General features: G+C 54.6%; 1 long non-coding RNA gene across 1 annotated transcript in view; it reads right to left on the reverse strand.

The window, feature by feature from the left end:
* Window positions 1–10,409: 10,409 nt before the first annotated feature.
* The window catches only part of LOC104850760, a 16,706-nt gene continuing 8,440 nt past the window's right edge, over window positions 10,410–18,675 (reverse strand). Inside the window, exons 2-3 of the long non-coding RNA XR_777055.3 lie at window positions 16,402–16,440; window positions 10,410–15,981 (exon numbers count right to left, since the gene is read on the reverse strand). This is a non-coding gene — a long non-coding RNA (uncharacterized LOC104850760). The remainder of the gene's footprint in view (window positions 15,982–16,401; window positions 16,441–18,675) is intronic.

The following is an 18,675-nucleotide window of genomic DNA, read 5'->3' on the forward strand; positions in this document are numbered from 1 at the left end:
AACCCCCCAAAGTAAAAGCTTAAAATGAAACCATTTCACGATGACAATACTCTGTTCTTCTTTAAACTCTAACCAAGAACAAATGACAGTCTTTTTTCCCCACAGTGGAAAGACTGGGTCCAGGCTTTCATCCTCAGAGGCTTTGGGGCACCTCCCCCTTACCTCCTTTCCTTCCTTCAGACCTTCTTAGAACCAGCCTGGGGGTGGCAGCAAGCAGGGGCCTCCGTCCTGCCCCAGCAGGAGGACCCATGGCCGGGGCCTGGGGGCATGTAGTTTTGGGCTGCTTGGATTCAGGGGATAAGGAAGGGTCTGCTTTCATCCTGGCTGTTGGGAATAATACATAAGTCCAGGGAAATAATGTCACTCTTGTCTGAATCAGGAGAGTAGGGCAGCCCAGCTGGGACACAGGCAAGGGGTGGCCTGGGGAAGCAGCAGCCAGACGGGGACCCAGAGGGGCACTCTGAGAATCCCAGCCACTCCCTGTTTAGGTTGCCAATGGCTCTCCATCACTTGGGCACAGAACTCCCTCCCCTGGCATCATGGGGCCTTGTGAGCTGCTCTGGGTCCAGGGATTTGGGACGGCAGGGACCTCCACACACTGTTCCTCAGGCAGGGATGGGCCAATTCCCCTGCCTAGCTCTGCTCCCTGAAGATGCCTCTGTCCATGGCTGGTGCCTCCCATCCTGCCTGCCTTCCAGGCTGCACTCCAGGCTCATCCCTGGCATGGAGCTGGGCTTCCAAGGTGGACAGTGCAGGAAAAGCCAAAGGCGGCACTCTCCTGGCCAGGCAGCCATGATCCAGGAAAGTGGATAGAGGGTGCATGGGGGTGGTTTTTGGAAGGGGTCAGGTGGAAGAGCAGAGGGTCCTACCATGGAAAGCTGCATCTACAGAGACAATCTCAGAGGGTGGGGGACACAGCAGGGACAAGAGAGCCCCCTGTGGGCAGAATCTGGTCTCTGCACAGACAAATACCTGTCCTGGGTAGGCTCCTTGAAGGTGAGGACTTCTGGGTCCAGGGCAGGCTGCTTGGAAGCAGAGGAGCACATTTGATTTCATGGCCTGGAGTGGGCAGAGGGGTCCCTGCGGGTGGGCTGGACAGGAAGCAGGTGCTGCCTGAGCCAAGGACTATGGACGCCTCTTCCGGCCACCTCTGGTTCCTCCTTTCTTTGAAGCACTGATCATGGGCCAAGGCAAATATGCTTCTCTTCCCCATCTTGCTCAACTCTGAGCCTCAGGAGGGCACCATTCTGATTTCCCAGGGCTCCATTTCCAGGGCCAGGGATAATACCTGCCCTTGATGATGACGCGTTGGCAGCAGACAGAGTAGTACTGGGGAGAAAGGGAGAAGAGGCCGACAGGGGGCCAGGGTGATGTCATGTTAGGTCTCAGATGGCCTGGAGGTGCATCTGCGCCTGATGCTCCCAGCAGATCTCAGGGCCAAGATCAGCCCACCCACCTCTTCCCTCTGCCCTAGAGCCTGCTTCCATCACGGAGCCCAAGGGTGCTGTTGGACCCCAGTTGGAACATTACTCTGAAAGCCTAGAACTCTGTGGGCCATTTCTGGGGCTGTGAACAGAACCACCCCCAGAAAGATCTACCCTTCTCTGAGGTGTCCTCCAGTGCTGGTGGGCACAGTGAGGAGCCAGACATTCAGGGTTGGGTCCAGGCCCAAGAAACCCAGGCTGCCAGGCTCAGGTCTCTCTTGGCATTAATGTCACCCTGCCCCTCCCCTGCCACCCCCCCATGGGTCCCCACCCTGACAGCCGCTCATGCATAGGTGATTGCCGTCTTGGTGCCACCTCCCCCTGTGTGTCCCGTGGCTGGCACACCCTGCAATTACGGCTTCTGTTCTCTGCCTTTCTATTGTGCCTGCCTCGCCTCCCCATGCTGCAGCTAATTGCCGGGTTGGCCCTTCACCGTTTCCGCACAGTAATGCTAAGGCCCGCACTCCTCAGCTGCCAGCACTGACTCTTTTAGTAGCTATGGGGGGGGATCAAGACAGCTTCAGCAAAGCACTCCCCTTGGCCCAGGAGAAAGGGAACATTTGTGGGCAGGCCAGAGCCTCCCGAACTGAAATGCACACCTGTTTGATCCAGAGTTTTAGTAAAAATGCTGATTCCTGTCCGTGTGGTTCCAGGCTGCTGCTGGAGGTTTTGTCCAACTAAACTGCTCCCAGGTGAAGGTCTGCAGCTGCAGTGTGCAGGGCAGGAACAGGGAAGTCAGGACACACAGGCGAGTGGGGTCAGCTGGCTCAGGAGTTCCTGGGCTGCTTGGACCAGGTCCCACCACCGACTGGGGGACCAGGCTCAGCCCTTCCTGAGTTTCAGAGGGGACCAAAGGAGATGCACTGGATTCTAGCCTGAGCAGGGGGGCTCCTAGGAGCAGCAGGGACCCCAGAGTTCTTCCAGCCCTGCTGAGAAAGCATCGCTTCCAATGAAAGGGTATTTTTAATTCGTTCCAGAAATATTTATCAGGCACCAAGGTGTGCCAGGCATGGTGTTTGTCCTGAGGATATAAAGTAATCAAAACAGACATTGTTCCTTCCTGCAGCTTCCATTCTACTTGGAGTGCAGGCGGGGAGAGATGCAGAACAAGGTAAATAAATGCAACGTGGAGCATGTTATTGGCAATGAATGCTATGGAGAAGAAGGAAGCAAGAAAGGGAGAGAGTGGGTCTGAGCAGGTGTCGGGGGTGCTAATTTAAACAAGGTGGACCTGAGGATATCCAGGGATTCAAGGTGGACTTCCGGAAGATGGATGGTTTATAGGAGCCCAAAGGGACAAGCTATTTTAAAAAGAAATGCATGTTCTGAACAGCCAGGGCCAGCAGACTGTCCGCGTGGACCCTGGCAGGTTGTAGGAGAGGAGGCAGCTCTGCTGGGTGCTTTGAATCCATGGCGTCATCAGTGGGGATAGATGACAATGGGATCCTTCCTGGTCCTCAGCCCTCCACTAGGCGGAGGAACATGAAGTTGTCTCAGGATCCTGCCCCTTCCGGCCAAGAGGACAGTGACTTGTGGCCATCTGCCCCTATAGCTCAGGGCTGTTGCTGCCATGGGACAAGTTACCAAGAAGTCCCCTAAGCCCAGTGGGGAGCCAGGCAGGACCCACAGCAGGCTCTGAACCTCCGAGTTCCCCGTTTGAGCTGGCATCCCAGGGGTTAAGCGTGGCTCATGTGTGGCAATCGCACAGGCCCTGCCCTGCTGTGGCTCTCAGGGCCTCCGCTCGCTTCAGGTCTATCCGAGGACAGAGGTGGGGCTGGCGGGAGGAACCATGCCAGGAAGCTGCAGAAATAGCTTTCAGGGGGTGGCTGGGTGTGGTGCTTACTGAAGGCTGAACACCCCCACGGGGCGTTGTTTCTCCGCCTGCCTGCGAGGCCCAGGAATTTCTCAGCACAGGAGTCGGGCCTGTGTTCGGTGAGGTTCCTGCCTCGTCACAGCCTGTTTCCTCTCATATTCTCCACTCATCAGCAGGAGCATTGAACACTGGGCCCTCTGGGGGGAGAGCAGGGTCCTGCTGGCTATGGCCCTTGGAGAAGAAGAGGGGACAGTGCCCAGTACATGCACTCCTGAGCCTCAGGCAGCAGCTGGGCTCTGACTCCGCCTCCCTGTGCCACACAAGCCAGCTCCTGGCATGAGCACAGCCACAGAGGTCTGTCTGGGTGACACCTCCCTGTCTCGGTGGCCTGGGGGCTCACCCACGGGGCCGCCCAGACTTCATGGAGCAAGGTGCCCACCTCTGACAGCTGGGAGTCAGGAGGAGCACCCAGCAACAGGCCCAGGACCAGCAGCAGGAGCCACCTGCCCAGGGACAGAGGTCAGCTAGGCTGGAGTACTCAAAGACTGAGGGGCTGGGGTGATTGTGGAAAACCCACAGTGACTGTCAGCCACAGACCCTTCCTTCACAACAGCACCAGCTGGGGTGAGAAGCTGCTGCCTGTGCCACCTCAGTGGGAGTCACTGCCCACTCCAAGCCTGTGCCTCGCCACGCTGCTCAGGCCAGGGCCAGACCACAGGGCAGCACTGTGGCTGGACCACTTCCACCCTACACACTCCTCCAAGTGCGGCCCTCTCTGTGGGGCTTCCGTCACCCCGGTTGTGGGGACTTCCTCAGGCCACACGGAGGACAAGATTCTCCCTCTCTGGTCCCCTTTCCTCCCTCCCCTCTCTTACTACCTCAGTGTCAGACCTGCATCCCAACCCAGGGCTCTTTCCACCTTGATCTCCACCATCCGACATAGCATTTCCCCCTGTGAGTCTCCTGCATTTCTCCTTCCGGTTTAGCATCTGCTCTCTGGAGGACCCGGATGGACCCGGTGGACTGAGATTGCACTGTGAGCTCTCAGCGAGGACCCATGGAGGAGTCAGGACTTGGGCGGCCAGCCCAGAGGGATAGGAAAGTGGGGGCTCACCTTCAGCATCCCCTACTCTGCATCTCCTTCCTCTCATGTACTCCTACTTCTTCACTCTCTTCCCTGCCGCCTCCACTGCCTGGCATCTCCCAACCACAGCCCCTAGTTTGCTTCTTGAAGAGACCCTGCCTGTCTGGAGTGATGGCCCCACCCTGGGGGCCAAACTAAAGTTGGAGTCCCGCATGGGCAAGAAAGAAATACCCGGCAGGAGTTAGCCAGGGCCTCCGTCCTACACATGTTCTTTTGGGAAGTCCTTGTCCCCCTAGCCCGATCCCCAGCAGGGCCTGATTCCTCTCCAGTGGGTTGCTCTTCCTGCACTGGGACTCCTGGGGGCCTGGCAGCCCTGTCTGTTCAGCGCTACCTGGGCTACTGACACCCACAGGAGCTCACTGCATTCCCGGGAGCTGCTGTGCTGGGTCGTGTTGGTGCCCATGTTCCATGTGGGGAACAGGGTGGTCACTGAGAAGTGTCACACCCTCCTTCAACTGCTACATCTGTCTGATTTCTGTGCCTCCCCTGGGTGGGCCAACAGCCCTCCTCACCTACCCCACCTACCACATACCAGGCCATGGTTTCCCTTGGTGGCTCCTTCCCACTTGCAAAGGAGGTCCTGAACCCCACATGGGGGCAGGTCCAGGTTTCCACTAGGCCACGGACACAGCCGTCCTCACTGAACCTTGTGCTGCTCTTGTTGAGGAAGGAAAAGCAGGGAGGGTGATGAGAAAAGGCCAGGGGCAAACTGGCACAGGGCAGGACCAGCAGGAAAAAGTGAGGGTGGGTCTTGGCAACACCATCAGTTCCTCACCCCATGCCACCAGCTGGGCGACCTCTGTGACATTACCCAGCCTCTTGTGCCTCAGTAATGGACATGGAGAGTGCCCAGGACAGTGATTTCACACGGACTGGCCTTTCATGGGCTCCTGTGGGTGCTGGTGATGACAGGGATGAGGGAGAGGGCAGGATGGCTGCCCAAGGTCACGAAGCCAGCAGGCAGCTGGTCATGCTGCAGGAAATAGGTGTGGACGAAGCAGCATCAGTCTGCAGCCTCTCTCCCAGAGAAGAGGGGACAGTTTCTCTCCCACCCAGAAATCGATACACAGGAGGCTGTTAGAAACCACCTCCCCATCAAGTCTGCCACTGCCGGAGCTGGGGGCTGCTCCACTGTGGCCCAGGGGCACTCAGGGCGGTCCACACAGGGTGTGGGGCGTGCAGGGCGGCTGCAGGTGGAGGATGAGGCAAAGCTGGGCCTGCCAAGGTTATGTGTGTGTCTCTCAACGCCCCGATCTCTGCTGTGTCCTCTGGGAGAGAGGTTTCCTCGCAGCTGCTTCCCAGGCAGAGCAGACTGTCGGCTCTCAGAGAAGATGAAGGCAAAGGTGAAAACAGCTTTTGATGCCAACTGGTCTTCTGAGGGAGACCTTCCCTGCAGGTCTCCGTTCTCCCGGCTTGATGTCACAGCCTCTCCTCAGGAAATAGTGCCGCCACAGGGAGGGGTGGGGGCTTCCTGTGCTGCAGTAGGACAGTGGAGGTGTTAAAGCAATCCAGGCCATCCTCAGAGCTGCTGAAAGGATGGGTCAGGAAACCCACAGCTGCCCACCAGAATCCAAGAAGCAGCCCTGGCCGTGGCTGGTTGGAAAAGGAGGTGATTTTTCAGGAGTTATTCAAAATACAGGGCCTTGAAGGAAGGACTTTAAGTATGGCACAAAAATGGTTTAGGAGACAGAAATGTTTATTCTGATTTAAATATAGCATAACAGGGCTGGGAATTTAGCTCAGCGGTTTGGTGGCCTGCCTTGCAAGCGCAAGGACCTGAGTTCAATCCCCGGTACCCCCCAAAATAAATAAATAAACAAACAAATAAATAAATAAATAAATATACCATACCATATACATGCACTGAAACATCACATGTAATGGTATCCTACTAATAGGTACGGTTTTTATGTATCAGTCAAAATAAACTGAAATTTTAAATTCGATACATATCTGCATAAAAATGTATAAACTATGCTTGTGCATATATGTATCTGGGTATATAGACACCTATGTACACTCCCAGCGTGTACATATGTTGCCTTTGGGGGTGGCTTGCAGCTGTTCAAAGAACCTGGGGCATCAGAACACCTTTGCCAGTTTTACCTGGGGACCTATGGGTCAGTACTATCAGGGCAAAGGACCGTGATGGAGACAAGCCCTTCATGAGGGAGATCATCAGAGGGTAACAGTAGGGCTCCAGGAGGTGGAAGGTGTCTGGGGTCACAGCTGGAGCAGGGAGGTGTGACACCCACGTCAACTAGGGGGACTTGGACCCTGCAAATGTTGCCTAAAGCTTTGTCACTGGGTTGCATTAGGCTGACGCAGGCCACCTGCACCCCACACCGACGCTGCTACCCCTGGCTGAGTGCCCTGGCTGTGTTAACTTTCCTGCCACTTACAACCCAAAGAATAATACGCAGGAAGTAAGAGAGGTGAGGTGGCCAACAAGACCTACTCCCTGCCTGTCTCCAACCCAAGGAGATGTTTCCATTTATTTTCCACCTAGGAGAGCCTTTCCATTCACATCCATCCATCCAGTCATCCTTCCATCCATCCATCTGTGAATCCATCTATCCATCCACCCTGTTAGTCAAAATCTGCTTTTCTTTTTTTCTAATTCAGTGAGCATCTACTAAATTCCAGATGCTTTGTTCACCAACAAGATACAACCAGGCTGAGACATAAGACCTAAAGGCGAATAAATGGCTGCTCTTTGCTTTTTCCAGGGAAGAGCTTTTGATTAGGGAAAGGGGCCCAAGTAGTACAAGGAGAGAAAGAGGGGAGGGCCCTCAAAAAGTGAAGCTGCAGCTGCAGCGGGGTGCAGTTGCTAAAGAGAATCTATTTACAATTCACAGAGCAAAAGTGATCACCATCCCATGTAGAGACCTCAAACACTCCATGAGGGCAGGGGTGGAGCCACACCGTGCCTCTGTCAGGGCCAGGGCCTGCAGGATCCTGCCAGAGGCTGCTGCCTGAGGACACCGAGGGTGAGGAGCGGCTCCTGAGAAAAGAGAAGCTGTTCCCTGTGGGTCCCTAGAGAGCTTTGCTGTGCAGAATGGGTGGTTGTTATTATTACAAGTCAGACACGTTACACTTATTACTGAATCATCCGGTCATCTCCAAGCTTGTGTCACCTCCTATGTGAGCCTAGTTGCCCTAACTGGACAGCCCTCTCCTTTACCATCTCCCCAGGCTACTCCAGACTGAACACTTTCAGGGGGCTCCTTCCCAGATCGGCACTTGCCATGGGATCAGTAGTCCTCAGCTCAGACCACACTCCTAAGCCTCCATCTTGCCCTCCGCCCCTGCTCAGCCCAACCTACTGTACGGTGTGACTCTGCCATGTTTGTGCAAAGTCCATACAGCACTGTCCTGTCTCCGGAGCTGTTCCCTTGGAGCAGCCCCTGGGAGCTCTCCTCTTGCTGCGCCTGCTGCTTGCCTGGAGCCTTCAGACCAACACAGGCAGGAGGTCTCTGCGGTGTGATTATGCTGGAGAGCCTATTGCCGTGGCTCTAGGGGGGTCTTGCCTAGGACACCAAAGCTCGGGGGAAACTGAAAAAAAGAAGGAGGCCACTCTGCATTGTGGAAAAGCTGACAGACCCTACACAACTGGACTGTAACCCCACCTCTGCTAAGGTTATCTGACCTGGCAAAAGCACCCATTTCCTCACCTGGAGAGTGGGAGAATTCCTGCCCTCTGTGCTCCCAGAGGTGACCTCAGGCACTGCGTGAGTGGATCATAACTCAGACTACACTGCGGGAGCTCCTTAGGTGCTGGTGCTGTCACCCAAGGCCAGACTCACACATCCACTTCAATCTCTCGGCACACAGCCCTCAGTAGGTGCTTGTCTTAGTCACCTTCCTTTTTGCTGGGACACATGACTCGACACCCACAACTTAGAGGTTTATTCTGGTTCACAGGCAGCCTTTGGTAGGCCATCTCCAAGGCAGAAACAGAGTGGTGGAAGGGTCTGGTGCAGGACAGCTGCTCATGTCATGGTGACCGGATGCAGAGCAGGAAGGGAGGAGCCAGGATAGAAATACCCTTCCAGGTCACATCGCCAAGGACCCACTTCCAACCAGGCCCCGCCTCCTAACAGCAAATCAGCTGCAGTGCCTTGCTGTCCAGGCACCTTGCTAGGGCCCCACCTCTGAACCCATGAGGCTGTGAGGGCGCCCAGATCCACACCACAGCAGAGCTTCATCCCTGCAGGTGACTGTTGTAAGACTCAAAGCCTCACTTCCACTCCAAGGAGCGTGAAGAGCCAAAAGGGCCTCCAAGATGCTGGGACCTATAGCCCAGCGAGGCTCCGGGAGCTCGATGGAGGAACGAGAGTCACCCAGGAAGGAACACACCAGGCTGGATGGTAAACAGACCTTTATTAGTCTGGCCAAGTAGCTGGCTCAGAGAGGCGCCAGCTCAGGGGCTGAGGGGGAAAAAAAGGGGGTTAACATTCTAAGCTTGCAGGCAGGGGACAAAGGTCTGCTGATTTGAGCTGGTGGGCAGTAGTCACATACTCGGCAGTCACATATGGATGATTAACAGATACCTTTAGGATGGTTCAAAGGCCACCAAGACATTCAGGATGAGCTAATAGTTTGACAATTAACTTGGGGTCTCTATGTACAGTACAGATTTTATCTCATACCTAGAACCACTAACTTACACGTTAATTCGGATCCAGACTTCAAGCAGTACAAGATTGCCTTACATTCCTAAACCAGGGTTAGAACAAAAGTCGGGGCTATGGCTACAATGGGAGGGGGTCAGAGCACTGTCTCCTAGGCCCTTTGTCATTTAGTGTGGGCTTGTAATTCAGGTCTTACAGTCTGAACTTGGCTGTGGCCAGAGGAGGGCAGGCATTTGGGTTCTGCTGAGATGCTTAGGAGCAGCACCATAGCAGAGATGGAGGAGGTGCTGGGGCAGGGCAGGCAGCCCTCCTTTCGGGGACCTGCAGCTGGGAGCCAGAACCCTTCCTGTGCTCCTCCTTAGCGGAGAACTCAGAACACTCAGTCGGAAAGGCCCAGCCTCTTCCTGAGGACATTTGCAGAGGATTTGAGGCCTGAAGGGCACTGGCAGGGCCTCCTGGCCCTGGAGGCTCCTGGAGGCTGGAGATGGGCTGGACCGCATGCTGGCACGGAATAGACAGGCGGCCTGGGGTATGGATCTGGGGCTCAGGCCTCTAACTACACACCTGCGCAGCAGACGTGTTTGCCAGGTTCCTGGAGGATGGTGGGCTGGGAGTGGCCCTGCTTGAATCTACGGACTGGTGACCACGTCTGGGGCCAGAGCCAACTTCTTCAGGCAGTGCTGAGAACTCCCGTGGGTGACTCTTCCCTCCCAGGGCTCTGTGCAGGATACAGATGTAAAGGCGATGGTTGTGAGAGGCTGTGAGCGTTGAGCCCTCCAGGGCCCATACTCGCTGGCCTGGTGTAGGAGGAGGAGACGGAGGCCTAGAAAAGGCTGAGTCTGGGAGTCCTGGCCTTCCCTGCTTCGCCATCGCAGTCCAGCCAGGAGGACTGGGAAGGGCATCCGTGGGTGTTCAGCATTAGCTCCAGGCCCAGTAAGCCCCCTCCTTCTGGCCCATGGGAGGGACAGGTTGCACTCTCCCTGCCCCAACAAAGGGGCTGCCACTTTCCTCCCTGCCTTGGCTAAGGCACAGCAAAGCCTAGGCTGAGGTCCAGTCTCCCGTTCCAAACTGGCACCTGGCCTGAGCCACAAATCCAAGCTCAGCTGCAGGCAAGTGGGTGCTGCTAAAGCCTTCTGGGCCCAGGTGGGTCCCAGGAGCCTGCACCCCCCGCCCTAGCCGCCCAAGGCTCCCATTGTGAGTATCAGTGACTCAGAGAGGTTCTGCTTGCTATCAGATTCTAGAGGCTTGGGCGACCCGATCCTGAAACAATGACACGTCTCAGAACAATCCTTCCCAGCTCCCTGGAGCAGCTTTTCAGCCCTGGCCAAAAACACAGCAGAATGGAAAATGACGTTAGGAGGGAAAGGTCAGGCGGCTGGGCCTCCCGCAGCTGGGAGCAGGTGGCTGCTTGGGCCAGAGGGCCAAGTGGCACAGTCCAAGGGCACAAGTGGGTGGCAGCGACCCTGAGGACCATCCTGGACCCTGGCTGCTGATATCAACAGGCGGCAACCCCACCCTGCCTGGCCGATCAGTGTGCCCCCCACCCACGGCACGGCTGGGACACTTTTGGGCGCTTCCCTGACTTTCAGGGAAAGTGGGAACGCTGTAACGTGGCCCTCGGCCCAGTGACCAAGGCAGCCCACTTCAGCGCCCCCTGTGCAGACACCACTCACACAGTTCTACCAGAAACCAGCAAGTGCCCTTGTCACTGCCCTCCTCACATTGCCAGTACCTCCCCTTCGACACAGCCCATTTTGCAGACAGGGAAATTGAGGCTTCAGATCTTGGAAGCTGCTTCTGGGCAGAGAGAAGCAGCATGTGTCGCCCCATGTGAAGTCTCACATGGCAAGGGCAGGGGACAACCAGCACCGTCCCAATCAGACAAAGTGGACAGTTGCACATGGGCTGCCTTTCACAGTGTGAGGGGGAAAAGAGGTCAGGATGCCTAGGAAATCCTGCCCCAGATGTTCCAAGTAGCGAAGAAGTTCCTTGGTGAAGAGCCTGAGGTCCAAAGTGAGGGGGCTGCAGGGCAGACCTCACCATGGCTCCGGGTCTGGTCCCTCTGGTCCCCTAAATGGTGCCATTCCCACCCCACGGAGGACAGCTACACGGACACAGCTTTTCTGGGCTCCCACCTACTCAAGGCAATGCCCAACAGCACCCAGGCACTACCCGGAGAGAACGGAGGTTAGTCAGTGTTGCTGTAACAAGACTCCTGAGCTAACTCACCGGGAAAAGAAAAGGCTCCTTTTCGAGGCTCCAGTCTGTGATGGGATGGCCTCATCAATGTGAGCCATGGGAGGAGCAAAACCGCCCATCTCAGGGCCAGGAAGCAACAGAGGAAGAAGTAGTGGCTCGAGGGGAGGGATCTTACCATCCTCGTGGGGCACAATCCCTAAAGACCTAAGGGCTCCCCCTAGGCTCCACACCTCCCAGCAGCACACCAAACCTCTAACACACAGACCTGACTGGAAGTACAAGACCCACGCTATAGCATGGGTGACCGTAATGTAATGAAAAACCCAATTTCTTGAGGTGGCAGAAGGAGTGGTAGAAATTGGATGAGTAATCCAATAGTGTCTGCTGGAACTTTATTCTCAAATGTAAATCTGTCCTTGCAAGCTATCCTTAAACCTCCGGTGACCACAAGCAGAGGCTTACTTGCTGGCAAACGCTGAGGATGACAAAGGAAACTGACAAGTAACAAGTCAGTCTTCGTGGAAAACTTCGGCGGTGGCCAATCCTTTTATAACATCTCTGCGCATAGGGTGAGCCCACAGGCTGTGGTCTAACTGAGTAAACATAATAAAGTTGTATTAGACAAGTAAACATATTCCTAATTTGAGGGTGGATTTCAATGTGTTCTCTGGCCTTCTCCAAGGAGCTGGATGTTCCCCAGCATCCTGCCCATTACCCTGTGGGCTTCGCCATGGATCTGGCTGCCAGCCTGTACCAGCGATCAGCTGTGCTGGAGGCCCCTGCGGGAGCAGGCACCCCCAGGCAAGGCCAGGGGTTGCTGTGGTGCAGGGACAGAGGGCTGGAACTGCACCCATATGGGGTCCAGTCTCTCTCACCAGGAGAGTCAGGATACGTCCCTTCCTTTTCCAGTCCATCTCCGCCCAGCTCCTTGTCTTCACAGACTGAACAAAATGCTCCCACACCTGGCAACTTGACCCTGGCTTTTTTTTCCAGTAGCAGGGTTTGAACTCAGGATCTTGCTATTGCCACACAGGTGAGGTGCCACTGATCTACATCCCCGGTCCTCAACCTTGGATTCTTAAGTCCTCATCTTCTCCAACAAACAAAATCAGTCTTCATTCCCTTGCAGGATAAGGTGGCACAGAGGGGCATGGGTTGGGCTCCTGTTGCAGCTGGGTGGCTTTGGCCCTGTAAGACTTCGAGAGGCAGAGGATTGGCTGGGATTCAAGTGTGTGTAGGGTTCCAGATGTGAGCACCCTCCAACCACACAGGCCCTTTCCTCCTGGGGTCACTCTGTGCAGCTGGCTCTTGAGGGAGTTTGTTTTATTTTGTTTTGTTTTTCAGTACTGGGGATCAAACTCAGGACCTTGAGCTTGCAAGGCAGGCAGAGGCACCGCTGAGCTAAATTCCCAGCTCTTTATTGTAAAGAGTTGCTAACTTTTATTCATACAAAACCAAAATGTGAAAATCAAGGAGCAAGTACAGGCAGAGAGAAGAGGACAGAGGGAGCAAAAGGCGAGAGTGGGATGATGAAATCCCAAGACCAAAGGACCCCAGGACGCAGGGACCTTTATCCACCAGGATGTGGGTCAGCTGCTTCCGGTCTGCCCCAGCCAGGGGAACAGGCTGTGCAGTACTGAGAGGACTCTTTCCAGCTCCTTGGCCCCTGCTGTGACATGTTCCCTCTCCCGTGATGCCCTAGTGGCAGACAGCCTCTCAGATGGCACCCAGTAACCCCCAGTATGCAGTGCCTAGCTTCTCAGAGGTAGAATAGGGCCAGTGTGACAGGACATCATTTCTAAGATGGATGGGCTACAAAAGGCCAGGCACTGCCATCATACCCACCTTCTCTCGCTGTCTCTTATAGCTCTGGCAAAAGCTAGTGGCCGTGTTCTGAGCAGCCAGCCTTGAGGAGAGACTCTCATGTAAAGAACTGACAGAAGGCAACCATCAGTGAGGACCTGAGCCTTGCCAGAAGCCAGCAGAGAAACTGGGAAACAGATTCTCCAGACCCAGCTGATACTTTAGGGTTGGCCCGACACCCTTGTGTGGGGTCCTCAGAATTTCCCTGGGATTCCTTCCTCTCACACCCCTCACTCCTGGCCTCCTTCTATGTGGCAGGCCTCACCCCAGTCCCATTAGGGTGTCAGAACAATTGCCATATACAATGGCCCTCCGTGTCTGCGGGTTCCATATCTGTGGACTCAACTGAGTCCAGATGAAAATCATTCAGGAAAAAAAATCCATACCAAACATGCACAGGCTTTTTTCCTTGAATGATTCCCTAAGCAATGCAGCCCAACAACTACCTAGCAGCATTTACACTGTGTCAGCAGGAGATGACTCAGAAGCGTACAGAACGCACACAGGTTCTGTGCAAATTGCACACCCTTTTACTAGACAGCTGCAGGTTTTCATACCCACTGGGGTCCTGAGACCAGCCCCCTGCAGATGCCGAGGGATGGTTGTACTCGCCCCAGGTGTGTGAAGGTGACAGCCAGCTGCCTCTGGGATGGAGGCTGGACTGTAGGGTGAATTAGGCTGTTGCTATGATTTGGACATGCTTTGTCCCCTCCAAAAGTCACACTGAAATTTGATTCATCATAGAACAGTGTTGAGAGGTGGTGGCAGTACCTTTAAAAAGGTCTTAGATCGTGTAGGCGCCATGATCCTCTTGCAGGCCTGGGTCAGTTACCATGACAGCGGGTTGTTGAGTGCCAGCTTACCCTTCCAGTTTTCTTCCAGAAGCTGGAGCACCAGGGGCCCTTGCCAGATGCCAGAGCCGTGTTGTTGGGCTTCTCAGTCTCCAGAACCATGAGTTAAGATAAGTCTGTTCTTCCGGAATTACCCTGCCTCAGATATTCTATGGTAGCAGCAAAAAAAATGGACCAAGACCAGTGTCCCCTGGGGGTCACTTCTCACAGGGGTGAGAAGAGAACTGGCAGGGTCAGTAGTAGAAAGAGGCTGTGACATGTCTCAGCCATGGGCTCAGAGCTCTGGAGCTGGGGTAGCCTCCAGCGTGTCCCAAGCTGGGGCATGGGGAGTGAGATTTCAGATTAGTCACTGCATGTGCGCTGCCCTGGGAAAAGGTTATGCCTTGGGCCAGCAGGCAACTTTCTTCTGCCAGGACAATTCTCCAGAGGCTGAAAGCCCTGGGACACAGGCCTGGAGGGTCTTTTCCAGTCTCACTTTGTCCTGGGCCACAAGCCTAGTGACTCAGCTCTGGGGGAGGAGGGAGGCTGCAGGAAACGTGGAGGAAGAGGGAATGGAGAGACCTGCTTGGCCCATGGACTCCCACAGTGGTCCTGGCCTGTGGGGACAAGTTCTAGCAGCGGGGCCTGGATCTGAATCATTCCGGGGGGCCAAGGGCCTGCTCTGGGCGTTGCTTATCGTGGGCGCTGAGTAAGGCTGCAGAGGCAGCCCTTGCCTTCTGATGTCTGCCGCCTCATGCGCATATGCGCAGATTGGCTCTGCGTGGTGCCTCGCAGTCCTTACTTAGGGACCAGGCACATCCCCCACCTCTGCACCGGCTGCCACCGAGCCTGCTCTGGGAAGATTCCTTGTGGCATGGATGGGAGCCCTATCAGTGGTATTGCTGCCATGACGATAGGCAGTAGTCACCCCAGAACTCGGTGGCCTAAGACAGTAAATGATTGCTTACCTCCGGGGTCTGCGAGCGGTTACTTCACCTGGCCTCGCCTGAGTGACAGGCCTGGCTATTAGCTGGTCTATGCTGGCTTCTACTGAGCAGCCAGGGACACTGTCTCTGTCCCGCAGGACAGCAGGGGTGCCAAGGTGTGTTTCCATGCCTGAGACAGAGAGTGGAGTGAGTTCCATTCACCGGCACCCTTCAAGGCCCTACCTGTTCTCCACTTGCTAACATGGCTTTGGCCACCGCAAGTCGAGTGATTGACATGGCTCCAAAAGGGTGGGCCCTGAAAGAAAGCTGAGGATGGGCATGGTCACGGGGAGAACAGGGCTGATGGCCTCGGCCCTATATGCGGCAGGACACTAAAGGCAAGGCCAGCCTGGAAACCTGCAGTCACAGTCACCGAGTTAGCGCCGGCATCAGAGCAGGTCAGGCCCCCAGGGGTGGTCGTGGACTGGACGACAGTGGCCGTGAAAGTGTGACCCTGTGGCCCCTAAGCAATGTTAGCCCTTCAAGGAGGCGACTTGATGTGTGCTGGCCAAGGCCCTGGGGGATGCTCTGGGCTGATGTGGGACAGCAGATCACAGCCACATGGCTGGGCAGGAGAGAGGGGAGAAGCGAGCAAGGAGAAGCCACCACCAGCCTCCCCCTGAGACTTTCCTCACTGGGTTCTTGGAGGGTGTGCATCCGGGCAGTGCAGGGACACACAGACTGGGACAGACAGCTCATCCCTGAGGTCCCAGCCTCTCCTCTCACCACCGTATCTTCATGGTTTTTTTCTTCTTGGAATCCCTCCCCTCATCTTCCCTGTGCTGGAATGAAATGAGACTGCACCCAAAGTATCTCCAAAGGGAATCAGGACATGGGACAAACGCAGGTCCTGGGACACTCATGCTCTCCATGATTATGACGGTGAAAGTCTTGCACATGCACGGGGCATAAAAACAGGGTGAGAAGAGGATTCATTTCAGTAGCTTCTATTAATTCCTTTGTGTTCAGCTCCGGCCCACAGTACTGGGATGGAGGGAATCTGACCTCGGTCATCCTTGGGCTTCTTCCTTGGGAAGAAGAGCAGAGTTGCAGGCTTTCTGCTGGCCCAGGTGCCAGAGGCCCTGGTCACTGGCCTACCCTGGGTGTGGCCAGACTCAGGCCCCCAGCCTGCCCCAGTTTATGTCTCCTCCCAACATGGGCAGATCTTGGCAAGTCTAGGTAGGAGTCCCAAAAGTCTCTACATCCCAGTGCTTCCAGGAAGGCTGCCTAAGACTTGTAGACCCTATTCCTCAGAGCAAAAAGCAAAAGATATTGTGAAATGAGAGACAGAAAACAAAAAGCCCAAAACCAAGTTGACTGCTCTGCATCTCTACAAATAAGGAGAATAATAACATTAACAATAATAGCCATGTCTGGTTCTGATTTTGTATTTACTACGTCATTAAGTGTGGCTGTCTCAAAGTCCTAAACTAGTTCAAAATACTTACTTTTCTGGTCACTTTGGCTTTAGGACACATCCAGAAGTCCTGTGAATAAAGTGGATGAGAACACATTAGGGTTTTTTATGAGTCCGCCTTTCTGCTGGGTGGCCCTCAGCAGAAGCACTCAGAGTATTTCTGATCACACCTCACAAAGACTTGAAAGAGGACCTCCAGAACCGCTTTAGAATGAGGCAAGAATGGCCGGACAAGTGTGTTCCAAGCAAGGGGCAGGGGGCGTATTTTGAGGGGATTAACAGCAATGCATCTTTTACTTTAATGAATTTGTAAAACTTAAACATTTACTGTACATTTTGATCACACTTCATGAAATAAATCCGTCCAAAGAAAAGGCAAATCCCAGAAAATCTGCTCTCCAGCCTCAGGGGCCGGGCCATCAGGCTGGTTCGTGGTGGTTTCTTGTTGTGGATCTTTGCTTTAGGATGTGTCTGTCCTGCCTGTCCTGGAAGCTAAAAGCAGAGAGAGGGGAAGGAAGGAGGGGTGTAGAGGGGAGGAAGTGGAGAGAGACCCCCTGGCCTTCACTTTACCTGCTGCAGAACAACAAAGGTTCAAATCCCTGTAATGGGCCACCTGCCAAGGTTCCCTGGGTCTTTGGAGAACCTTGGGAACTTATGGCTTCTGTGCTTAGCACATTTTTTTTTTTTTTTTCAGACAGGGTCTCACTGTGTAGTCAAGGCTGGGCTGGCCTTGAGCTCAAAGCAATCCTCCTGCCTCAGTCTCCCGAATGCTGGGATTATACGCATGTGCCATCCTGCCTGGCTGGTGCCTGTCAATTTTATATTCTATGACTCACATCTCAGCAAAACAGCCCTAAGTGAAGACAGGCTCTGTCCTGGGAAGTAGAGGCTAGCACCGGGCTTACCGGGGCCTCTTCCTCTCACACAGCACTGAGGCTGGCATCAAGGCCTAGACAAGAACTCCTCTACGGGGGTTCGGTATTTACAATGGCACCAGCTCTCTGTCTAAGGGTCCCGCTGATCAGGTAGATGGTGCTGTGGGGTCCATGCTGCCTGTTGGATCCACGCTTTTAGTGATGCTTTTGATGAGCGCGGATGAAACGTATTTACAACTCGGCAGCAGCATCCCTCGTGCGGCTGCAGAAAGGGAAGCAAACTCCAGCCTAGCCCGGACCCCTAGGTGCCTCTGCTGCCTCCCAGGGTGAGTGTGGGGGACTCTCTGAGGGGCCACCCCCACCACCAGACTGGGGAGCAGCATCACTTATACATCAGCTCACACGGAAAGCCTTTTTGCCTCTCTGAGCCAGCACACAACTCGCAATTTAAAATCAGGCAAATGTGGCTTCTTGTTTCTTTCTTTAGGTGACACCAAAGTTATTGTGACGTGGCGTGGAAGGAAGGCACTCCTCGGCCAGCCTCTGTCCCAGAGGCAGCACATGCTGGTCATTTCTGAGGTGTGCAGGTGGCCGCCAGGAGTCTAAGAGTGACAAGGGCAAAACTAACCCCTGGGCTCCATCTCAGCGCCATGTTCGTATAAACAAAACAGACAGCTGGAGCATGACTGTATCTGTGCAGTACCCACATCATACTGCACACAATCTAATGCTATACTCTAGAGAAAACACAGGTTTGTGTGCATGTGTGGTACTGGGGATGGCATCCAGAACCTCACCCATGCTAGGCAAGCACTGTTTCATGGAGCTATAGCCCCAGTGCATTTTATATGCATGCAAACATGAAAATAAGCAGAGACTCCAGCCCACTGCCGGTGAGGGAGGGGTTGGAAGCTGAGCTGGGGGCAGCCTTAGCTCCACCACCAGTATTTTTATTCTTTGCAAGTCCTTCCCAGGGTGGCTGGGAGCGGAGGCCTGCCTGCCTGCACAAGGAGATGGAGTTTGATGTCTGACCTTGTTTTGGGTTTAAAGGCATCCAAGAAACTTGTCTCAGCACTTAGATGTGCATCGGAGCCAAATGTCTCCAAAACTGGGCCTTGAGCCACAGGCATAGGAAAGGAGGCCACAGGCCTGGCAGGGGCGTGTGATCCGGGTGGAGGCTGGAGTCGGGCCCCGGGGAGTGAAGTCTGACTACTGGGGACTGGAGAAGGGCTTTCTTATAGCCCCTGTCTCTCCACCCTCACCTCATTCAGACCCAGCGACTCAAAAATAATGAGCAGAGGGAGAGGGAGAGGTGGGCAAGGGGGGATGGTTAGTGGGGAGAAGGCTTTCTTTTGAGGCTTCTATGGGAAATACTTTTATATTTTGGGATACTAACATTCTTTGGGAAATGCCAATATATATATATATAT

Source organism: Fukomys damarensis, unplaced genomic scaffold, assembly GCF_012274545.1.
Source record: "Fukomys damarensis isolate Sample0158 unplaced genomic scaffold, DMR_v1.0_HiC HiC_scaffold_7, whole genome shotgun sequence".
Taxonomy (NCBI): Eukaryota; Metazoa; Chordata; class Mammalia; order Rodentia; family Bathyergidae; genus Fukomys; species Fukomys damarensis.